The following is a 14,765-nucleotide window of genomic DNA, read 5'->3' as shown; positions in this document are numbered from 1 at the left end:
CATTTTACACATTACGGCAGGCAACTGTCCCCATTTTACACATTACGGCAGGCAACTGTCCCCATTTTACACATTACGGCAGGCAAGAGTCCCTATTTTACACATTACGGCAGGCAAGAGTCCCCAATTTACACATTATGGCAGGCAAGTATCCCCATTTTACACATTAAGGCAGACAAGTGTCCCCATTTTACACATTACAGCAGGCAAGTGTCCCCATTTTACACATTACGGCAGGCAAGTATCCCCATTTTACACATTAAGGCAGACAAGTGTCCCCATTTTACACATTACAGCAGGCAAGTGTCCCCATTTTCCACATTACGGCAGGCAAAAGTCCCCATTTTACACATTATGGCAGGCAAGTATCCCCATTTTACACAATAAGGCAGACAAGTGTTCCCATTTTACACATTATGGCAGGCAAGTATCCCCATTTTACACAATAAGGCAGACAAGTGTTCCCATTTTACACATTATGGCAGGCAAGTATCCCCATTTTACACAATAAGGCAGACAAGTGTTCCCATTTTACACATTACGGCAGGCAAGTGTCCCCATTTTACACATTACGGCAGGCAAGAGTCCCCATTTTACACATTACGGCAGGCAAGAGTCCCCATTTTACACATTACGGCAGTCAGAGTCCCCTTCTACAAAGGAAGAGAGTGAGTGAGAGAGAGAGAGAGAGAGAGAGAGAGAGAGAGAGAGCCCGTGCCTTCCCACCTCTCCCTCCTTCTAGCTTGCAGGCAGGCAGGCTTCCCAGGTGGCTCTCCCTCCTCCCATCATCAGTACTCCGCTCGGGGGCGGAGTTTCGTACAATGATGCATTTGCGTCGTGATGTCACGACGCAAACGCGTCATTGCACTTAACTCCGCCCCTCGAGTGGAGTAGTAATGACGGGGAGGAGGGGGAGCAGCAAACTGAGCCACCTAGAGCCGCGGCGGGTGCCCCGTGCCAATGCACACCTCGCCCGCCGCAAGAAACGGCTCTGCTGACATGTGCAGCAGTAACAGTACTTTGTACATGCCCTATCCGTGTACAGTACTGACATGTGCAGCAGTAACAGTGCTTTGTACATGTCCTATCAGTGTACAGTACTGACATGTGCAGCAGTAACAGTGCTTTGTACATGTCCTATCAGTGTACAGTACTGACATGTGCAGCAGTAACAGTACTTTGTACATGTCCTATCAGTGTACAGTACTGACATGTGCAGCAGTAACAGTACTTTGTACATGTCCTATCAGTGTACAGTACTGACATGTGCAGCAGTAACAGTACTTTGTACATGTCCTATCAGTGTACAGTACTGACATGTGCAGCAGTAACAGTACTTTGTACATGTCCTATCAGTGTACAGTACTGACATGTGCAGCAGTAACAGTACTTTGTACATGTCCTATCAGTGTACAGTACTGACATGTGCAGCAGTAACAGTACTTTGTACATGTCCTATCAGTGTACAGTACTTACATGTACAGCAGTAAGAGATGACCTGGATCATGATGATGCCATTCTCGCTGTCTGTAAGTAGATCTCCATCTCGGGTAAGAAGCTACCCTTTAACATTAGCTTGTGACAGAGTTTCTCCATGGCATCACTACTATATGAGAGCAGTTCTCGGATAGATACCTGCAGGAGGGAAAAGTGGAGTTATGTGAGACCAACACAACTTTGTTATTTCATGTTTTAACTTTGGGTTCCCAAAATTACAGAGCAGAGTACAACATCAGTTTTTAGATCATTATATAGATTTTAAGAATTCTGACAAATCACAGCTGCTTCAGTCCTGCTACAGACTATTACTTATCAAGTAATTATTCTCATTTATGTGTACAGTGCCAGCATTATTATACAGAAATGAGCAATCAGATAATCTAATTAATGCACACTATTTCCAGCTCAGGTGGAGCATACATTACAGGTATATCACAAGTACACAAATATACACACAAGGGCCAAAACAGTCAGAAGCACATTAAACTGCTATCCTGCAAGGCTATAATACCAACCACTGTGCCACCTGTGACGCCTGTTACAAATAGATACTGTACCTCCTTTTCATAGTATAATGAGACAGCAACAATGCCTGGGAGTTTCTTGGTTTCTGCATAAAACTCTGCTTAGAACCTGCAATCCATTGTTAGTAGTGGTTCTATAAAAGAAGACCTGTCTCCTCAACTGGCACAGTCCATACTCAGGGGCAGATTTATTAAGCCTGGTGAAGTGATAAAGTGGAAGGTGATAACGCACCATCCAGTCAGCTCCTAACTGTCATTTTTTAAACCCAGCCTGTAACATAGAAGTTAGAAGCTGATTGGTTGGTGTGTTATCACCTTCCACTTTATCACATCACCAGGCTTAATAAATATGCCCCTCAGTTACCTGACACTTCCATATCTTTACATCTGGCTGTATCAGTAATGCTGAACTCTCCATGGTGCTGAATGATTCCTGTCAAACTTTGAGGTGAATGTACAAAAACAAATACATAAAAATAAGCAGAGATTTTCTTTAAGAAACATATGACTCAGTTACTCCTGTATTATTTACAACGCTTAGCAATAATGATGATCTTTTCCCCATTCTTATTTTGACTGAAGTGTCAGACAGGTCTGCAGAGCAGCTGTTGTGCTATGTTATTGTTATGTGAATGCATTTACTCTATATGCTGTTCTTACTTCAGGAGCTGACAGGAGGGTACAGACATCTGTTTAGCCTTTGCTGTTCTGAGTTCTGCCTCCTCCTTTATCCTTCTATAGTCACTGTGAGCTGTGAAGGGGGCGGGGCAAGCAAATAGTGGGGACACAAACACAATGCAGGGACAGTGGATGGGGAGGGGGAAGTGTGGATGTTGGGGCTAAGCTGGGTACACACTTAATGATGTGTGTACCCGGCGATATAGGCTGCGACAAGACCCCACACCGGCAAGTGCATACACACTTGCTGATGTCAGCAGCGATGGAGCGGCGATGCGGGAAGCTTGTCCAGCATGCGTTCGGCAGCATGGCATTGCTTGTGACATCACCAGATTGAGCTTCATGTACAGCCGACGGCCATTGATGCAAACGAACTTCAGGAGCGCACATCTTTGACGATATGGTGGGTACACACTGGATCATTTGAACAATATGTCATTCAGAAAAGTTGGAATCGGCCACATCGTCCAGTGTGTACCCAGCTTTAGTTTGCAGGGAGTGGGAGGTGGGGAAGTGGTAGGCTAGTGTTAGACACTGGGGGGAGGGTTAGGGGCAGGGATAAGGGCTAGTGGAACAATACTTACCAAAACACTGGAGGAACAGAGTTCTGCACCAGAAGTGACTGCCGAGACCTGGGAGCAACGCTGGAGCCACTGCCGCTGTCAAGAGCACATAAGTGAGCGTTGGGCCACCAGGGACATTAGGTCAACATTCTATCACGTCGACATGTCATCCATGCAGACATGATGAATGTTGATATGGTCACAGTCAATATGCATGTCAACATTTCAACAGTCTGTCGATATAATATGCAAAAACATTATAGACAATTACATGTGATCATTGATTGCGGGTAAATGTCTCGCCGGGGGCTATTCAATTAGCCCTGATAAGCCGGCGTGAGACGCAGCTTATCAGGGATTTTGTTTCACCTGCCTCAGGCAGGCAAAGCAAAATCCCCGAAAACAGCCCCGCTTTCATCTGTTTTCATCCAAAAATGGGTCTGTTTCTACCAAAAACACAGGTTTCACTGAACCTGTGTGTTTTCAGGTGAAAAGGATTTTTTTGGGTGACCTAATTGGATACCTCAAGAAAGAAAAATCCAAGAAACATCAGGAAAATACACAAATAATGTCTGTTTTTCGGTCCCAATGCTTTTTTGCGGGTAATTGAATACCCCCACAGTATAAAACACCATACCATAGCTAACTTAATCGCCTTTATGGCTGCTGGCAGGATGCGGCTGCATTCTTGTCTTATATGCTATCTATGCATTTACATATTCCTTTACATTATTATTATTTTACAACACAATGCCTGGACCTGAAAAACACACAAGTTTTTTTTTTTATACAGTGCGGCAACTCACAATGCTAATAGTAATGGTGGCACACTGCACCTAATGAATGTTATTATCATTTTACAACACACTGCCTGAACCGGAACAATTTTTAACAGTTTTTTTTTTTTTAACATGGTGCCTGCACTTTTGGGACCTGTCAATCATGTAACTATCCTGATAATATTTGGACTATTAGAAGACATATATTTTGTGTCATTGTATTTCTCTATATTGTGGTTACTATGGTTGGAATTATGGGGAGAACATAAAGGTCCAAGCCTAAGGCTGCTGAAGTGTAGAGGCAGCCATGCACTCACTTTCCACATTATTGCTTTCATTTATGGGCTCAATTAGAGCTGTACTATTTACATTTATCTGTTTATATAGCTATGGTAGGGTAAGATCCCAAGGGCAACAAAATGGGGATATGGCGTAGCAAAATTAAATTGTGTCAGGGACAGCATTATTCCACATGAGGTTAATGTGGAATGGCAAGATTATGCAGGATTGGAACAGCAGCAATGGGTCAGATGAAATCCAGTCTGGGTTTTACAGAGTCTGTTGTAAGCCGCAGCTGGGTTAATCATGACAACTTGTCTGCTACCTTTAAAAAAAACGTGTTTGTTCAGTAGGTCATTGCTCCTGATGCCAGCAAGTGTCCAGGCGGTAGGTTGGGGGTCTGGGGTTACATTGGGAGCTAATTGGAATCTGTACTTATTAAAACTTGGAATGTTGAGCTGCTGCTTTAAAGACTGCCTGTAAAACCTGACCTGCAAAACCTGCATGTGCTGTGTAACCTTCCTCAGGTAGAAATAAAGTGATTTGGACTGTACTCCGTCTGATTCTGTCATAAAATGAACTAGGGATGTTCACAAAAGTATATACCGTCAACATACAGGGATATACTATTTACTTTCAGAATTTAAAAAAAAAATGGAAACCTTGTACATGGCTAGATAATGGACTAATATACAGATATACACATTAGTATATATTTTTTATGTCATCATTTTTTACAGGAGTGGCAGAAAGCAGTGTCAGTTAAATCAGATTGGAATTAAATTTCACGCTCAAATCTGCAAACCTTACAGAATGCATTAAATTAAATGGGCTAAAATAGAGCTGAATTATGCAGAGTAATTCCTAACAAGCAGAGACTGTGCATGATATATGCAAATACTCAGCCTATTGTTTGTGAACTTCATATCAGTTTTGGTCCAGTGACTGCGAGAGAAAAATGACGAATTAGCATGGGAAAATTTCTTAATATATTTTCTTCTTTTCTTTTCCCTTATACAGGAATGGTGGCTCTCCAGAACGGGGGGACACAGATCCACGTGCTGTGCTAGTACTCTAGCTGCCTGTTACAACCAGCAAGGCCTGAGATGTTTTGGATTGGATCACCTGCAACAGAAGCAAACCAGTATACAGCAGCCTTTAGTGCCACAAGATTTTTGCACCAACCCCTGACTCTCAGAGTGTCTCCACTGACATTTCCAAGAACGGCTATTGCGTAAAAGTTATCATTAAACAGTCTGTGCTTTATCTAGAAGTAAATTTAAATGGGTTGCTTTCTGTTGATTTAATTTTGGTCCATATCTGTTGTATATAGTCCAGCAGGCAGGGGGTGTAGAGAGCTTTCCCGCAACCTGATAATGAAGGGGCGTGGCCTAATCACGGTGGTGTGGCCACGTTTCCTTTAAAAAAAATAAGCACAGGAATTACTTTTTAGGCAACGTGACCCGACCTACATAGGGGGGCGCAGTGTGCCCCTCAGCCAAAGTCGGACTCAGGGAGGGAACACACTGCTGCGCTCAGACTGGTGCTGTGCTGGGGAAAGAAGCTGCTGCCGGTGATAGATTAAAGGGGAGGCGGGGGGAGCTGGTCATGTGTACCTGGGCCCGTTCAAGAAGCTTGGGTAATTAGTTACCTCCCCCTCGTGTCGCCACTGACAGCTGGCTGCTAGTGGTAGACACAGCCAATCAGTGATGAAACAGAATGTGCTGTGTGAGGTACTGTATCACCATAGAGTCTCCTGTTTTCATCATCCATTAGTTTCGCTTTGCAGTAGCACACCAGTTATGTAGCGGTGGCAGCGGGATGTAGTTATGTGACTGGCGGCAACCCATGGCAGCAGCTACAGTACTACCATGCCCAGGGCTTCTCGTTTTGTCAACAGAGACATTAGCCAATGTGGTTTACCACAAGTCATAATCTAGGAGGTCTATTTATCAATTAATATGTGCGTTCCCCCAAATGCATGTACAGGACCGCAGGGTTATCTGCTGCGATTCCCCATTTTTGCTTGCAAAAGCAGCCCCCATACGTTTATATGGAGGCTGCTTTTTTGCAGAATTAACCAAGCTCGGAAATGCAATGGGCCGTTAAGTAATGCCATCTGCAGATGGCATTAGCCATTGTAGCCTATGGGCTACAGATCACAAGAGTTACCGATCCCTGCCCGGCATTCTCCACTGAGGAAGGAGACGTGAAGTGTTCTCATTAACGATTACATCACTTCTTTCTAACACACTTCAGGTATTTTTTTAATACATTAGAGCAATACATTATTTCTTATTGCCATGAATAGCTGTAATAATAAATAACAATTATTGGGTTATTACTAAATAGGCTCCTAAAAGTCCTTGTAAATCTCCATATAACTATTGACCAGGGACGTGCAGTCAGGGGAGGCAGGGGAGGCAGTGCCTCCCCTGTCATACTGATTAAAATAATACAAAGAAGATATTTATAACACATATTCTGTCATATAAATCTTCTTTGTATTATTCTCATCATTTAGGCTTTGTAAATGCAGGCAGCTGTGGATGGGAGGCAGCGGGAGCAGTGCCTCTGGCTGTCAATAATAAAGTGGCTGAGGCGGGGGGCGGGGCCAAGCCACCGGCAGAAAAAGCCCATTCAAAAAAACGAGGAGAAGAGGCAGCTCTAACTCTGCCTCATTGACAGGGCTGTCCCCTCAGCCTATATACAGAGCACGCCCCTGCCCCTCTCTGGCTCTCCCCGCTGTCTATCATTCTGACAATGCCCCTTTCCTCCAATCACCGCTCCCATACACGGAGAGGAGGTCTGTGAGGATCTGGCTTTGAATGTGGGTGAGTAGCATGTTCCCCGAGGCGCCCCTCTCCTGTAACCAAAACACAGCCACAGTACATACAGTTTTGTGTTGAAGCTGCAGCAATGCAGCTTATCCCCTGGCCAGTGTGATGAGCTCCGGCCACATAACATCAGCCCGAGGCAGAGGCACCCAACCTGCCAGAGCAGGGGCTGGTGACACCCCCTACCCCTCTCATCACAGCTCCTTTCAGGTTGTCTGGCACTCAGTCTGTTGGGGGCGGACCCTGTACACACAGACTCTGACAAGTGAATGCAATTTACTATAGATGTAATATATGGATAAGTCATTGAGTTTGTGTGGTTGAGCCAGTAGTCTAGTGGTTAGGCATGCTGGCTAGCAACTGAGAGGTCCTAGGTTCACTCCCCACTATGGGTTGCAAATATATTTATTTAACACATTGATTTTTATGATTCTATTTTAACCATAACTATCTGCTATAGGCATCAGTTAGGTTGAATGCTGGAGGACATGGTTTTGATTTCCAACAAGGGTGAAATGTTTCTATTTATTTAACAAAATGTTTTCATAGACTTTTAATATTCCAAACAAAACCTTCTTCCTGTAACTAGTTTGCTGGCCTAATGGTTAGGTGGTTCACAATGCTGTGGTCGTGGGTTTGATTCTTTGCTAGGTTATATATGTTTTTAATTCTGAATTGATTATTAAAATATCGTTTATGTCTTTAAGACATTATACATTATATTATTTTCTACTGTGAAGGATTTCTGCCCCTCCCCACAAAAAAAATAAAAATAAAAATAAAATAAAATCTAAATACGCCCCTGGGTGGCGTTGCATTGGGGACTGTTTGCGCTGCATGTCCCTGGAGGCAGAGGGTGATATGCAGGGGAGCCCCATCAGAGCACAGCCTGGGTAGAGAATGACAAGCATGGGCAAGGGGCATAATTTGGCCGGTTCCCTACCTCAGTATGGGTATACTTACCTTGATACGGAAAAGTGCGTCTCTCCTCCTTCGCAGCGACATCTTCCCAGTAACAACTTTGGGACGATGGCGCCGCACAGTGCGCCATATTCCAAAATATCACAGGGAAGGTGTGGTACTGTATATGCAGTAAATCCGGCGGATACTAGCCAGTGCCTCCCCAGCCATTGACCTCACCGCAAGTCACTGCTATTGACCAGTCACATCTCTGACAAGATAGCAGCCATTGTATGTTTTTAACAAATATTCATGACAGTATAGTCTGTCAGTGCACAAGTGACCTCTAGTTGTCAGAGAACTACTGTAGTTATCACTGTCAGTAAAGTATATCTTGCCTTAGTGATACCACCAGGTCCCCCTGGGAGAGCTGTTGGATCTTGGTTTAGTGAAGTGTAGGGTTTGGCATGCCCCATTGCAAATACAATGGCTCTCTTTTGGGACACATTTATCAAATATTAGGTATTAGACCCAGTGGTGTCAGAAGGGGGGTGCAATGCGCACCCGAGTGTCCCTGAACAGGGGTGACGCCAAAATGCCGGCTTCTCCACAGTGACAGGAGCCGGGTACTGCAGTGTGACATTCTCCGGCAGTGTGAAATTCTCCTGCAGCACCCAACTCCTGTCATAGAGTATGAGCCGACAGTGCAGGCACTAGTCTTTGTGGGCCATCCAGCATCTGAGCTGGGCTGCCCCAGGAGTGATGTCATTGGGATTCCCGTTGAGGCAACACCCTCTTTAACTTAGACCACACCCCTTTTTGGAGGAACCCTCTCCCAGTTGTTTATGCAAACTGTAGCTCATAGGCTTGGTAAATCGGACAGCTTCACAATCCCCATAGAAACCTATGGGACTATATCTATCTATATATATATATATATATATATATATATATACACATACACACACACACACACACATACACTGTACATAGATATATAAAATACGATTTTTATTACCTGCCAGTAAATCCTTTTCTCGTAGTCCGTAGGGGACACTGGGAATCCAGTTAGTCCCATGGGGTATAGACGGGTCCACTAGGAGCCATGGGCACTATAGAAGTTTGATTGTGTGTGCTGGCTCCTCCCTCTATGCCCCTCCTACCAGACTCAGTCTAGGAAACTGTGCCAGAGGAGACGGACATACTTTGAGAGAAGGATATATAAATGGAAAGTGGTGAGAATTCGAACCAGCACAACCATAACAAGAGGAAAGCCATGCTAACCAAACTTGCAAACAGGGACAGCAACAGATGAACCAAACAACATTACTGAACCAAGTAACATAGCAGGAACAACGAAGCACTGGGCAGGCACCCAGTATCCCCTATGGACTATGAGAAAAGGATTTACCGGTAGGTAATTAAAATCCTATTTTCTCTTGTGTCCTAGGGGATACTGAGAATCCATCTATTCTAGTACCATGGGGAAGTGCCAAAGCTCCCAAACCGGGTGGGAGAGTGCTGAGGTTCCTGCAGAACTGATTGACCAAACTGAAGGTCCTCAGAGGCCAAAATATCGAACTTGTAAAACTTAGCAAACATGTTCGAACCCGACCAAGTAGCTGCTCGGCAGAGCTGTAAAGCTGAGACACCTTGGGCAGCTGCCTAAGATGAACCCAACCACCTAGTAGAGTGGGCTTGAACAGATTTTGGAATAGGCAAACCTGCCATGAAATAAGCATGCTGGATAGTGAGCCAGATCCAGCGTGCCATGGACTGCTTCGAAGCAGGACACCCAATTTTATTGGGATCATAAATAACAAACAGCGAGTCGGACTTTCTGTGATGAGCTGTTCTCTTTACATAGACCTTCAAAGCCCTTACAACATGGAAAATTAAGTAGGGGCTCTTGTGAGACAACGCCTCCAGCTCCAACACACGCCTTGCTGAAGCAAAGGCCAACAGTGTGACGGTCTTCCACGTAAGGTACTTTATGTCTACCTCCTGCAACGGTTCTAACCAGTCCGATTGAAGGAACTGCAGTACCAAATTGAGATCCCAAGGTGCCGTGGGAGGCACAAAGGGAGGTTGTAAGTGCAGAAGACCTTTTAAGAACGTCTGGGCCTTAGGGAGAGAAGCCAATTGTTTCTGAAAGAAAATAGACATGGCCGAAATCTGAATTTTATTGGAGCCTAGGCGTAGGCCCACATCAACTCCCAACTGCAGAAAAAGCAGGAAACATCCCAGATGACATTTCACCGCAGAAAATTGACTGCTATCACACCAAGAGACATATTTCTTCCGGATACGATGGTAATGTTTAGACGTTACCCCCTTTCTGGCTTGGATCATAGTCGGGATGACCTTGTCAGGAATCCCTCTCCTGGCTAGAATCAACCGCTCAACTTCCATGCCGTTAAACGTAGCTGTGGTAAGTCTTGATAGATGAACGGGCCCTACTGAGAGTGAGCATTTGGTGGAGGGAGACAAGGCAATAGCAGATCACCTAAATAATTATTTTTGCTCAGTATTTACTACGGAAGGAGAAGGGATGGGGCCACAGTTAAGTTGCAAGGACATTCATGAAAATAAGGTAGATGAAAGTACATTTACAGAGGAGAAGGTCCTAACAGAACTTAAAGTGGATAAATCAATGGGGCCAGATGGGATACACCCAAGGAAACTCAAAGAGCTAAAAGATGTGCTGGTTACACCTTCAATAGAATTATTTAACCAGTCGCTAAATACAGGTGTCATCCCAGAGGACTGGAAAAGAGCAAATGTAGTTCCACTGCACAAAAGTGGAAGCAAGGAAGGAGCAAGAAACTACAGACCAGTAAGCCTTACATCAGTAGTAGGGAAAGTAATGGAAAAACTATTAAAATAAAGAGTTGTGGAATATCTTAAATTAAACAATTTACAGGAACCAAAACATCATGGATTTACTGGTGGGAGATCATGCCAAACAAACTTTATTGACTTTTTTGACTCTGTGACGAAAATAATAGATCAAGGGGGAGCTGTTGATGTAGCATATCTAGACTTTAGTAAGGCATTTGACACTGTCCCACATCGCAGACTGCTAAATAAACTTGAAAGCGTGGGGGTGGATTATAAAACAGTTAAATGGATAAGAACCTGGTTTCAGGATAGGAAACAGACAGTTGTAGTAAATGGAGTGCAATCTATGGAGGGAAATGTTATCAGTGGAGTACCCCAGGGATCTGTACTTGATCCAGTTGTCTTTAATATCTTAGTTGGTGACATTGTAAATGGTATTGAAGGGAAAGTATGCCTTTTTGCAGATGATACAAAGATATGCAACAGGGTCGACACACCGGGAGGGGTAAAACAAATGATTGATGACCTAGGTAGGCTTGAGAAATGGTCAAGAACATGGCAACTACAGTTTAATTCTAAAAAAAAAGCAAAATCATGCACTTGGGTCTCAAAAACCCAAAGGCTAAATATAGTATCAAGGGTACTATAATGGAAACTACTGAGGAGGAAAGGGATTTAGGAGTCACTATTTCAAGTGACTTGAAGGCAGGAAAGCACTGTAACAAAGCAATGAGAAAGGCAAGTCAGATGCTTGGTTGCATAGAGAGAGGAATCAGTAGCAGGAAAAAAATAAGTGATAATGCCACTGTATAGGTCATTGGTGCGGCCCCATCTGGAATACTGTGTCCAGTTCTGGAGACCATATGTCCAGAAGGATATAAATACATTAGAGAGTGCACAAAGAAGGGAAATTAAAATGGTGCATGGCATACATCACAAAACTTACCCGGAAAGGCTAAAAGATCTTAACATGTATAGTTTGGGTGAGAGAAGGGAAAGGGGGGACATGATAGAAACTTTCAAATATATCAAGGGTCTTAACAAAGTTCAGGAGGGAAACATTATTCAAAGGAAGAGAAGTATTAGAACTCGAGGACATACACTGAGACTGGAGGAGGGGAGGTTTAGGGGAAATTTAAGGAAAATTACTTCACAGAAAGGGTAGTGTATAAGTGGAATAGCCTCCCATCAGAGGTGGTAGAGGCTAAGACTGTAGAGCAATTTAAACATGCTTGGGATAGGCATATGAATATCCTTACAAAGAATTAAGGTTCAAAAAGAGGTGAGATTGCCTAAAGGATAAAAAAAGGGGCAGACTAGATGGGCCAAGTGGTTCTTGTCAAATTCTATGTTTCTATGTTACTGCAGAAGATCCTCTCGAGGCCACGGATTTTTGATCAGCATCTCGAGAAGATCCGCATACCAGGCCCTTCGTGGCCAGTCCTGAGCAATGAGGATTGCTTGAACCTTTTCCCTTTTTATTCTTTTTAGAATTCTTGGGATCAGAGGAATGGGAGGAAACAAGTACACCAGCTGGTAAACCCACGGAGTTGTCAGGGCATCTACTGCTACTGCCTGTGGGTCCCTCGACCTGGAACAATACCGCTTGTGTCAGGATTCTGTAACTTTGTCTGTCCCCAGAGGGGGCACTAGGGGGTCAGTGTAGGAGTGATAGAGGAAACGGGGAGACTGACGAAAAGGTCCGCGCATGTGCCCTTGATATTTATTATCACACAGGGATAACGGATGACAGGAACAATGAATAATAACTTAATCCGATAAATGAATATTTCAAAAGTCACTGGTAACAAATGAGCAATGAAGATGAACTTGTAACTTGATATAAATGATAAGGCAATAATGAAATCAGATGCAGCAAACAAAACTCCGATATATAACATGTAGCAATCAAAGCACACAGTCTCTGAAGAAGCACACGTCTTTAAGCCAAGCAAGGCCCTAGCAGGAGACAGTTCTAACACAGCAAGTTGTTAAGTGCTGAATGCAATGCACAATGCTAGATGCTGGTAATCAGGTGGACAGGCTGAGTAATGGAAGAACACCTGAAGAAAGTCTCTTACTGCAAGTTGTTGTGGCAAACTGAAGACTGAAGAATGACAACAAGGAAACCATTGGAAACAGGAACACAGGAACCAGGAGAACTTGTACACCGAATGTGACTCGTAGGAAAGCTGGAATGGATGCTGGTACTTGTAGTTCCACAGGAACACTGGAACAGGGAATCAACTTGGAAATGCCAGAAATAGGAGATCGCTGGAAACAGGGGATTGCAGACTGGAACTGGAACTGGAAACAGAACTGGAATGGAACTGCTGGAACCTGTAGTTCCACAGGTCCAATACACTGCGGAATCTCTGCAGACAGAGGACTGAAGACAGGAGACGCCTGTTCAAAGGATGTGATGCATTGTCCAAGGCGATGAGACTGAGCCAGGAACTGGAGTTTATACCCCTTGGTCTGTGATGATTGGATGTTGCATCTCTGTGAGAACACACCCCGCTGGATTGGGTGTTCAGATCAGCTGTGAGTTAGCTGAAGCACTGTGTACTCCAGACTGCAGTAGACTGAAAACTGGAACTGGACTGAACTGCTGGAACCTGTAGTTCCACAGTAGTGATGTGACGGAGAATGCAGATTCCTGACAGCTTGAGCTTCTTGTTGAGTCGAGAGGCCATCATGTCGATTTGTGGATATCCCCACTGACGTGTTAACCACCGGAACACCTCTGGAGACCCCATTTCCCCATGTGCAGATTGTGTCTGCTGAGGAAGACTGCTTCCCAGTACTTACGCCCGGAATGAAGATCGCCAACAACACCACTGCGTGTTTTTCCACCAAGAGGAGGATTCTTGACACCTCTGACATTGCGGCTCTGCTTTTCATTCCACCCTGTCGGTTTATGTACGTCACCGACGTCATATTGTCCGACTGGACCTGAATGTCCTAGTTCTGAAGAAGAGATGAGGCCTGCAGAAGGGCGTTGTAGATATCCCTGAGTTCCAGGATATTTATTGGAAGGACAACTTCATGACTCGACCATCTTCCCTGAAACTGCACCCCCTGGGAGACTGCTCCCCAACCTCTAAGGCTTGCGTCTGTGGTTAGCAGAATCCAATTCTGTATCCCGAACCTCCGACCCTTCACTAGGTGAAAAGTCTGTAGCCATCACAGGAAGGAGATCCTGGCTTTCGGTGACAGATGAATCCTCTGGTGCATGTGAAGATGCGATCCAGACCATTTGTCCAACAGATCCAGCTGGAAGGGCCTCGCATGAAACCTTCCATACTGAATTGCTTCGTAAGAAGCCACCATTTTCCCCAGAAGGCATATGCAGAGATGCACTGAGATTCGGGTTGGCTTCAAGATGGCCTGAACCATCAACTGGATTACCATAGCCTTTTCCAAGGTAAGGAATAGCTTCTGAGACTCTGTGTCCAGTATCATTCCCAGTAACTGAAGCATCTGCGTTGGTTCTAGGTGAGATTTTGGCAGGTTCAGAATCCACCAATGATCCAGGAGTAGTGTGGTTGAGAGGGCAATGTTCTCCAACAGCTGTTCCCTGGGCGGTGTCTTTATCAGAAGATTGTCGAAGTACGGAACTATGTTCACTCCCTGTCTGCGGAGCAACATCATCATCTCTGCCATCACTCGGTGCTGTGGAGAGACCAAATAGCAGGGCCTGAAACTGGTGGTGGCAGTCCTGCAGTGCAAACTGTAGATAAGCCTGATGAGGCGGCCAGATCGGAATGTGAAGGTATGCATCCTTGACATCCAAAGACGCTATGAATTCCGCCTCCTCCAGACCTGAGATTACCGCTCTCAATGACTCCATCTTGAATTTGA

General features: G+C 44.5%; 1 long non-coding RNA gene across 1 annotated transcript in view; it reads left to right on the top strand.

The window, feature by feature from the left end:
• Positions 1-6,041: 6,041 nt before the first annotated feature.
• The window catches only part of LOC134943784 (uncharacterized), a 50,457-nt gene continuing 41,733 nt past the window's right edge, over positions 6,042-14,765 (top strand). Inside the window, exon 1 of the long non-coding RNA XR_010181750.1 lies at positions 6,042-6,056. This is a non-coding gene — a long non-coding RNA (uncharacterized LOC134943784). The remainder of the gene's footprint in view (positions 6,057-14,765) is intronic.

Source organism: Pseudophryne corroboree, chromosome 7 (genome assembly GCF_028390025.1).
Source record: "Pseudophryne corroboree isolate aPseCor3 chromosome 7, aPseCor3.hap2, whole genome shotgun sequence".
Taxonomy (NCBI): Eukaryota; Metazoa; Chordata; class Amphibia; order Anura; family Myobatrachidae; genus Pseudophryne; species Pseudophryne corroboree.
This window is presented reverse-complemented; position numbering and strand designations above follow the sequence as displayed.